The sequence below is a fragment of the Hyperoodon ampullatus genome, assembly GCF_949752795.1.
Source record: "Hyperoodon ampullatus genome assembly, chromosome: 8".
NCBI lineage: Eukaryota > Metazoa > Chordata > Mammalia > Artiodactyla > Ziphiidae > Hyperoodon > Hyperoodon ampullatus.
In genome coordinates, this window is record NC_136921.1 from 84970948 (window position 1) to 84977873 (window position 6926).

Genomic DNA, 6926 nt, shown 5'->3' on the forward strand with positions numbered 1-6926 from the left:
GTGCCTAGATATAGATCCCCACAGCTCTTGGAGTAGCCAGAGGTGGCCTGGGTAGCTGAAACTTCAGGGCCAGAAACATCTTTGTCCATTTTCTCCAGTGTGCCTACCATATCACTTTCCATGTGTGCCATAACTTGAGAAAATTTAAGAAGCGTAGCTTAACTCATCTAAACTTTTAGTAATCTGTTAGATCATCTACCCTCACTCTTCATTTTTTAAGAGACAATAATTATTTTTAACTTTAAGTATGTAAGTGTAAAACTACCTAATTTTTCTGAGTTATTTTTAAATTTTAGAAAGAACCTGTTTAATACATTCGTTTAAGAAGGCATTTTAAACAGATACAACCCTTTGGGAACACAATATGGCACTACATAGAAAGCCATAAAAATGACCATATCTTTTCCTCATAAATTCTACTCCTTGATTTGTAACCTAAAGAATAACATACAAACAAAACAAACAAAAAGGTAAATGCATGAGGTTGTTTATGTCTGCATTATTTACAATAGCGAAAAATTGGAAATAATCTAAATGGCAAAGAAGAAAGTGGGCTAATAAAAAGAGTGAAGCCTTATACTGCCATTAAATTGTTTGGAAGACTGTAGGTACATGGGCATGTCTGTGATATGGTAAGTAAAATAAGCACAATATAAAATGGTATGAACACTATCATTGTGTCTGTAAAATCTTTATGCATGTGGAAAGTAATATGCAGAAGTGAAATTCATTGTGTTAGTGTAGGGGGATATGGAATGATTTTTAAATTATTTAAATGTTTTCCTTTAATATTACTTTGTATTTTCAATAAAAATAAATAAATCACTGCAACGTGGTAAAGCTGCTTGAATTTGGGCCAGTTGAATTGAAGGACAATTGAGTTTCTGAATTAGTGAAACAACTGAATTACAGAGTATTTCTATCTGTACTTGAATTACAGAATATTTTATTGCTCTCAAGAACATTTGCATTTAATGCTGAACCAGTAATATGTTATCCAGTAGGGCTTTAGAGATCTCTTTTATGAATGGATGAGAACAATTGCAATCACTTTTGCCTCCTTTCAGCTTATCTAGGCCCTATAAAAGTCCAGCCTCTGGAAATTCTTTCCTGACTGTTTCAGCCACAGTAAAACTTCCATTGTCACATTTAAAGAATTTAACATTTATATGTGCATGTTATGTCTCTTGGCTAATTTTGAGATCATGGATCCCATCTTATTCTTAAGGATCTTGAAAATAGTTTGTGATCTCAGGCATTTAATTTCCAGCTTCTATTTTCTTTTTTTTTTTTTCAAAAAATTATTCAATTTAATTTGTTCAAAAAGTCAAATTGATAAGGACATTATACAAATTTTAAAAACATTTAATTTGTAAACATCTACATACACAAATCAAATGTCTAAAGCCTCTTGAAAGCAAATCTCTAAGGCTCTCCTGCTTCTTCTTATCTAGTAACCTAAAAGTCAAGGCCATTATTCAAAATCACAGTTCAACAATTTTTCCTTCAAAAACACCTTTCACTTTTTTTTTTTTTTTTTTTTTTTAGTTTCTGCTTTATAACAAAGTGAGTCAGTCATACATATACATCTGTTCCTACATCCCTTCCCTCATGCATCTCCCTCCCTCCCACCCTCCCCATCCCACCCCTCCAGGCGGTCACAAAGCACCAAGCTGATCTCCCTGTGCTCTGCGGCTGCTTCCCACTATCTATCTACCTTACGTTTGGTAGTGTATATATGTCCATGCCTCTCTTTCGCTTTGTCACAGCTTACCCTTCCCCCTCCCCATAGCCTCAAGTCCATTCTCAAGTAGGTCTGTGTCTTTGTTCCCATTTTACCCCTAGGTTCTTCATGACATTTTTTTTTTAATTCCATATATATGTGTTAGCATACGGTATTTGTCTTTCTCTTTCTGACTTACTTCACTCTGTATGACAGACTCTAGGTCTATCCACCTCATTACAAATAGCTCAGTTTCGTTTCTTTTTATGGCTGAGTAATATTCCATTGTATATATGTGCCACATCTTCTTTATCCATTCATCTGATGATGGACACTTAGGTTGTTTCCAGCTCTGGGCTATTGTGAATAGAGCTGCAATGAACATTTTGGTGCATGTCTCTTTTTGAATTATGGTTTTCTCAGGGTATATGCCTAGTAGGGGGATTGCTGGATCATATGGTAGTTCTATTTTTAGTTTTTTAAGGAACCTCCATACTGTTCTCCATAGTGGCTGTACCAATTCACATTCCCACCAGCAGTGCAAGAGTGTTCCCTTTTCTCCACACCCTCTCCAGCATTTATTGCTTCTAGATTTCTTGATGATGGCCATTCTGACTGGTGTGAGATGATATCTCATTGTAGTTTTGATTTGCATTTCTCTAATGATTAATGATGTTGAGCATTCTTTCATGTGTTTGTTGGCAGTCTGTATATCTTCTTTGGAGAAATGCCTATTTAAGTCTTCTGCCCATTTTTGGATTGGGTTGTTTGTTTTTTTGCTATTGAGCTGCATGAGCTGTTTATAAATTTTGGAGATTAATCCTTTGTCAGTTGCTTCATTTGCAAATATTTTCTCCCATTCTGAGGGTTGTCTTTTGGTCTTCTTTATGGTTTCCTTTGCTGTGGAAAAGCTTTGAAGTTTCATTAGGTCCCATTTGTTTATTTTTGTTTTTATTTCCATTTCTCTAGGAGGTGAGTCAAAAAGGATCTTGCTGTGATTTATTTCATAGAGTGTTCTGCCTATGTTTTCCTCTAAGAGTTTGATAGTTTCTGGCCTTACATTTAGGTCTTTAATCCATTTTGAGCTTATTTTTGTGTATGGTGTTAGGGAATGATCTAATCTCATACTTTTACATGTCCCTGTCCAGTTTTCCCATCCAGCTTCTATTTTCTATAAAATTCTTTTTTTGTTCTTGATATATGCACACAAGAAAGAATTAAGAAAGGTAAACATTTCGGTCAGAATTATTTCAAGTTCCAAATCACTGTTGTATGAATGAAAAATATTTTACTATAATTAAATGCAGGCCATTGCTTTGGGAGGGCAAACACTATTTTACAAAATAATTAAAGTTGTGGAGATGATTTTAAGTATGACTTAATTAAGAGGACTCCAAGTATCCAAATTTTGAAAATTGCTGTTTCTCACGAGTCTTATTTTTAGTTTTTAGCTACAACTGAAATAGGATCAATATCTAGGGTACTTGCTTAAAGGCACATTAGCCTTTATTTCCATATGCATAGAAAAAATTTTTAGGTCTCTTAATCTATGAGTTCCCCATCCATCTTTTCTTTTTTTAACTCCTTGCAATTTAATTGTTGAAGCTAGATCATTCATTCTGCTTTCCCAGAGTTAAGATTTTACTGATTGTGTTCCTATTGTGTAGTTTAGCACGTTCCTATGTCCCCTGTGTTTCCTATAAGTTGGTAGTTAGATCCAGAAGCTTAATCAGATTCAGGTTTGATTTTTTTTTTTTTTGGTCAAAATTACTTCACAGGTGGTGGTGTGTTCATTCATCAAAAGACATAATTGTCTCTTTCTGATGTTGGCAGCCATAGATGCTCAATACCCAGATCCTTAATTCATTAGGGATTGCAAAATGGTGATTTCCAATGCTCTCTCTTCTTGGTGTATTTGTTGAAATACTTCTATAAAGAAAAACCTTCCTTCACTTACTAGTTGTTTACCCAGAGGTATAGTTTGTATAGGAAAGGTAGGAGAAGCGCTTGATTCCTAACTTTATGTACCAGTTTGCAAAATGAATAGTTGTTAGCATCCTTCAAAGGTGATTTATTAGATTTATTGTTTTTTATTTTTTTTAACATTTATTTATTTATTTTTGGCTGCGTTGGGTCTTCGTTGCTGCGCACGGGCTTTCTCTAGTTGGGGCGAGTTGGGGCTACTCTTCATTGCGGTGCGCGGGCTTCTCACTGCAGTGGCTTCTCGTTGCTGAGCACGGGCTCTATGTGCACGGGCTTCAATAGTTGTGGCTCATGGGCTCAGCAGTTGTGACTCGCGGGCTCTAGAGCACAGGCTCAGTAGTTGTGGCGCACGGGCTTAGTTGCTCCGAGACGTGGGATCTTCTCGAACCAGGGCTCGAACCCGTGTCCCCTGCATTGGCAGGCAGATTCTTAACCACTGCGCCACCAGGGAAGTCCCTATTGTTTCTTTTAAATTGTTTTGAACTCATGGATTTAAATGTACTTGGCGTCTTTCAGTCCATTGTAGTTACTCTTACTGATGCTCCGTTTATCATCTTGAGCCAGTGAAAGGCTCTGTAGAGTGCTTCCCAGAGTTGTTCCCTTTTGGCACAGCTCCAGTAGTTTTTGATAGCTTCTTTGTTCTCTGGTATGACCAGATACTCCTGGCTCATCTTGTGCATTTCCCGCCTCAAACCTGGAATCAGCCATTTCTCCAAGCAGCCCTGACTTCCTTTAGGGAAAAATGGTATTTCAAGACCATCGTCTGGACGCTAGGGATGCTTACTGCTACTAGATTGTTTCTTGTTTCTAGGCATAAAATTAAAATACATAACAATAAAAATACTAAAGACAGAAGAGGGATAATTAGAGTTAAATTTTTCTAAGGTCCTAGCATCGTCAGGAAGTGGTAAAAGCACCACAGGGTATTCACCTAATCTCTTCTATCCCAATATCTGTAGCCCCTTTTCCCACAGAAAGTATTCTGGTTCTCAGAGTTACCTAGGAAAATAAAATTAAGAAATCACTTTGTAACTCATTTTTTTAATTCCACATCTCTCTCTCCATTTTTCTCTCTTTTCCTCTCTCTCCCTCTCTGTCTGTCTCTCTCTATCTCCCCCCAACACACACACACACACACACACACACACACACACACACACACACACACACCGTTCTCAGAATAACAATACCAAAAAGCAGTTTGAGTATGAATTTTCAATAATTTTGGACTTCTTCAAAATTCCAAGTAGAAAGTAGATGGGAAGGTGAGGTTGAAACTGGCTAACTACCACCTGAGACTTTACATCAGACAGAAGGAAAGAATGGTAAGGAATCCCAGCCAGGAACTCTAAACATACATAAAAAGTAAAGTTATAGAGCATTTTGTTCTTCATAATTTTTGAAAGTCTTTGAAATACCATCCTTGTTAAGAGTTTCTTTCTGCTTTTCCATCCTACAGTTTCTAGCAAAAGGCATTTATTTTTGGAGGCTCAACCAAGAGCTCATAAGACTTTTTCAGATAACATTTCCCCCTTGTTGGCCTAATAGCAGGTCCAATGAACACAAAAGACACATACAATTATTTTCCAGTGTTGTTAAGTAGGAATGGAAACCCAAAGTTATTGGTTTAACAATGTATTTATAGTCTTTTTTTTTTTTTTTTTTTTTTTGTGGTACGCGGACCTCTCACTGTTGTGGCCTCTCCCGTTGTGGAGCACAGGCTCTGGACGCGCAGGCTCAGCGGCCATGGCTCACGGGCCCAGCCGCTCCGCAGCTTGTGGGATCTTCCCAGACAGGAGCACGAACCTGTGTCCCCTGCATCGGCAGGCGGACTCTCAACCACTGCGCCACCAGGGAAGCCCTATGGTCTTTTTTATCTTTGCTTTTAAAAGAAGTTAGGAAGGCAATGTGATGGAGTCCATAACCTTTGTCTCTTAATCAAGAAGAAAGTTCTCTAAAAAGGTTTGGGGCAGGAATTGCCCACAGTTCAGAAGCCCCACTGTGTCCATGCATTCCCTCAGCCCCACCAAAATCACAGCACACACTTGGTTCACGAAATTGTTAGAAAGTTTAAACCAAAATCGTGCCCAATATAAATTATCATTATCCTCTTGGCTGGACACAAGTTCAGTCTTCCAGTGCGTTTTGTGGCTTTGTATTTCCTATTTGTGTTTTTCATCTGCGCACCTGTAATATTTTGAAAAGTAGTTCTAACTGGGCTTCTTTCCATAATGACATCCGCCTTCTGTGAACCTGTGTTTTTACTCCATAAGTTATAAATAAAGATGTTCTTGGCCATTGCAGTGAATGAGCTGAAGCTTTGAAATCTTTTTTCAATGAGGAAACTCACTTTTATGAGAAAACAACTGCGAAAAGGTAACAAAACATCTGTGGAAGTAGCACAGCATCCTGTCTCATAAATCTAGGATCAGAAACTCTCAGCAGGCTCCTTCCCTTTTCTTTCCCCTTTCCTTTCTGTAAAAACTAAACATTTAGAATAATTTAAGTTAAGGGAAAGGAGAGCCGCCCACTAAGTTCTCCAGTGTCCTGTTCTCCTCAACTTGTAGAGCAGCTTTAGTTCTGGTCTTGGAGGATAGTTTGCACTCATTTCTGTTTGAGAAATGCCTTTGCTGATGAGCAGATAAATCCCTGCTGATTACAGAAACAATATAGTCTATAAGACACTGATCATGCCACTCCTCTGTGCAGTTCCTTGTGATGTCTCTCCATCTTATTTAAAGTCCAAGTCCTTCCAATAGTTTGCATGTGTGCTGTTGTAGACGGACACAAAAATGGATAGCCACATGCTCAGGTGAAAACTCAGAGTCTTGTTAAAAACAGGAAGAAGGGGTTAACAGATACTGGGACCATTAACAGTCTCTGTCAGATACTAAAATGCTATAAAGCCACTAAAATTAAAAATCTGGTGTGTTATATTTCAAAGTAAAGAAGCAAGGTTAAAAACCTGAGGTACTGAGATGTGAATAGAAAAACATCATCAGAAAACCTTTATCTTATATTACATTTTCATATGTGTCTGGGTCTATATTCATGCTCACATGGACAGAGTTGTTTTTTTTTTTAATTGGAATATAGTTGATTTACAATGTTGTGTTAGTTTCAGGTGTATGGAAGTTTAAATTGGTACATTTATCAGGGCAACCGGGAAAAATGTGTCAAACTTACAAGTGCAAATACTTCTTTTACCTTTTTTTAATTG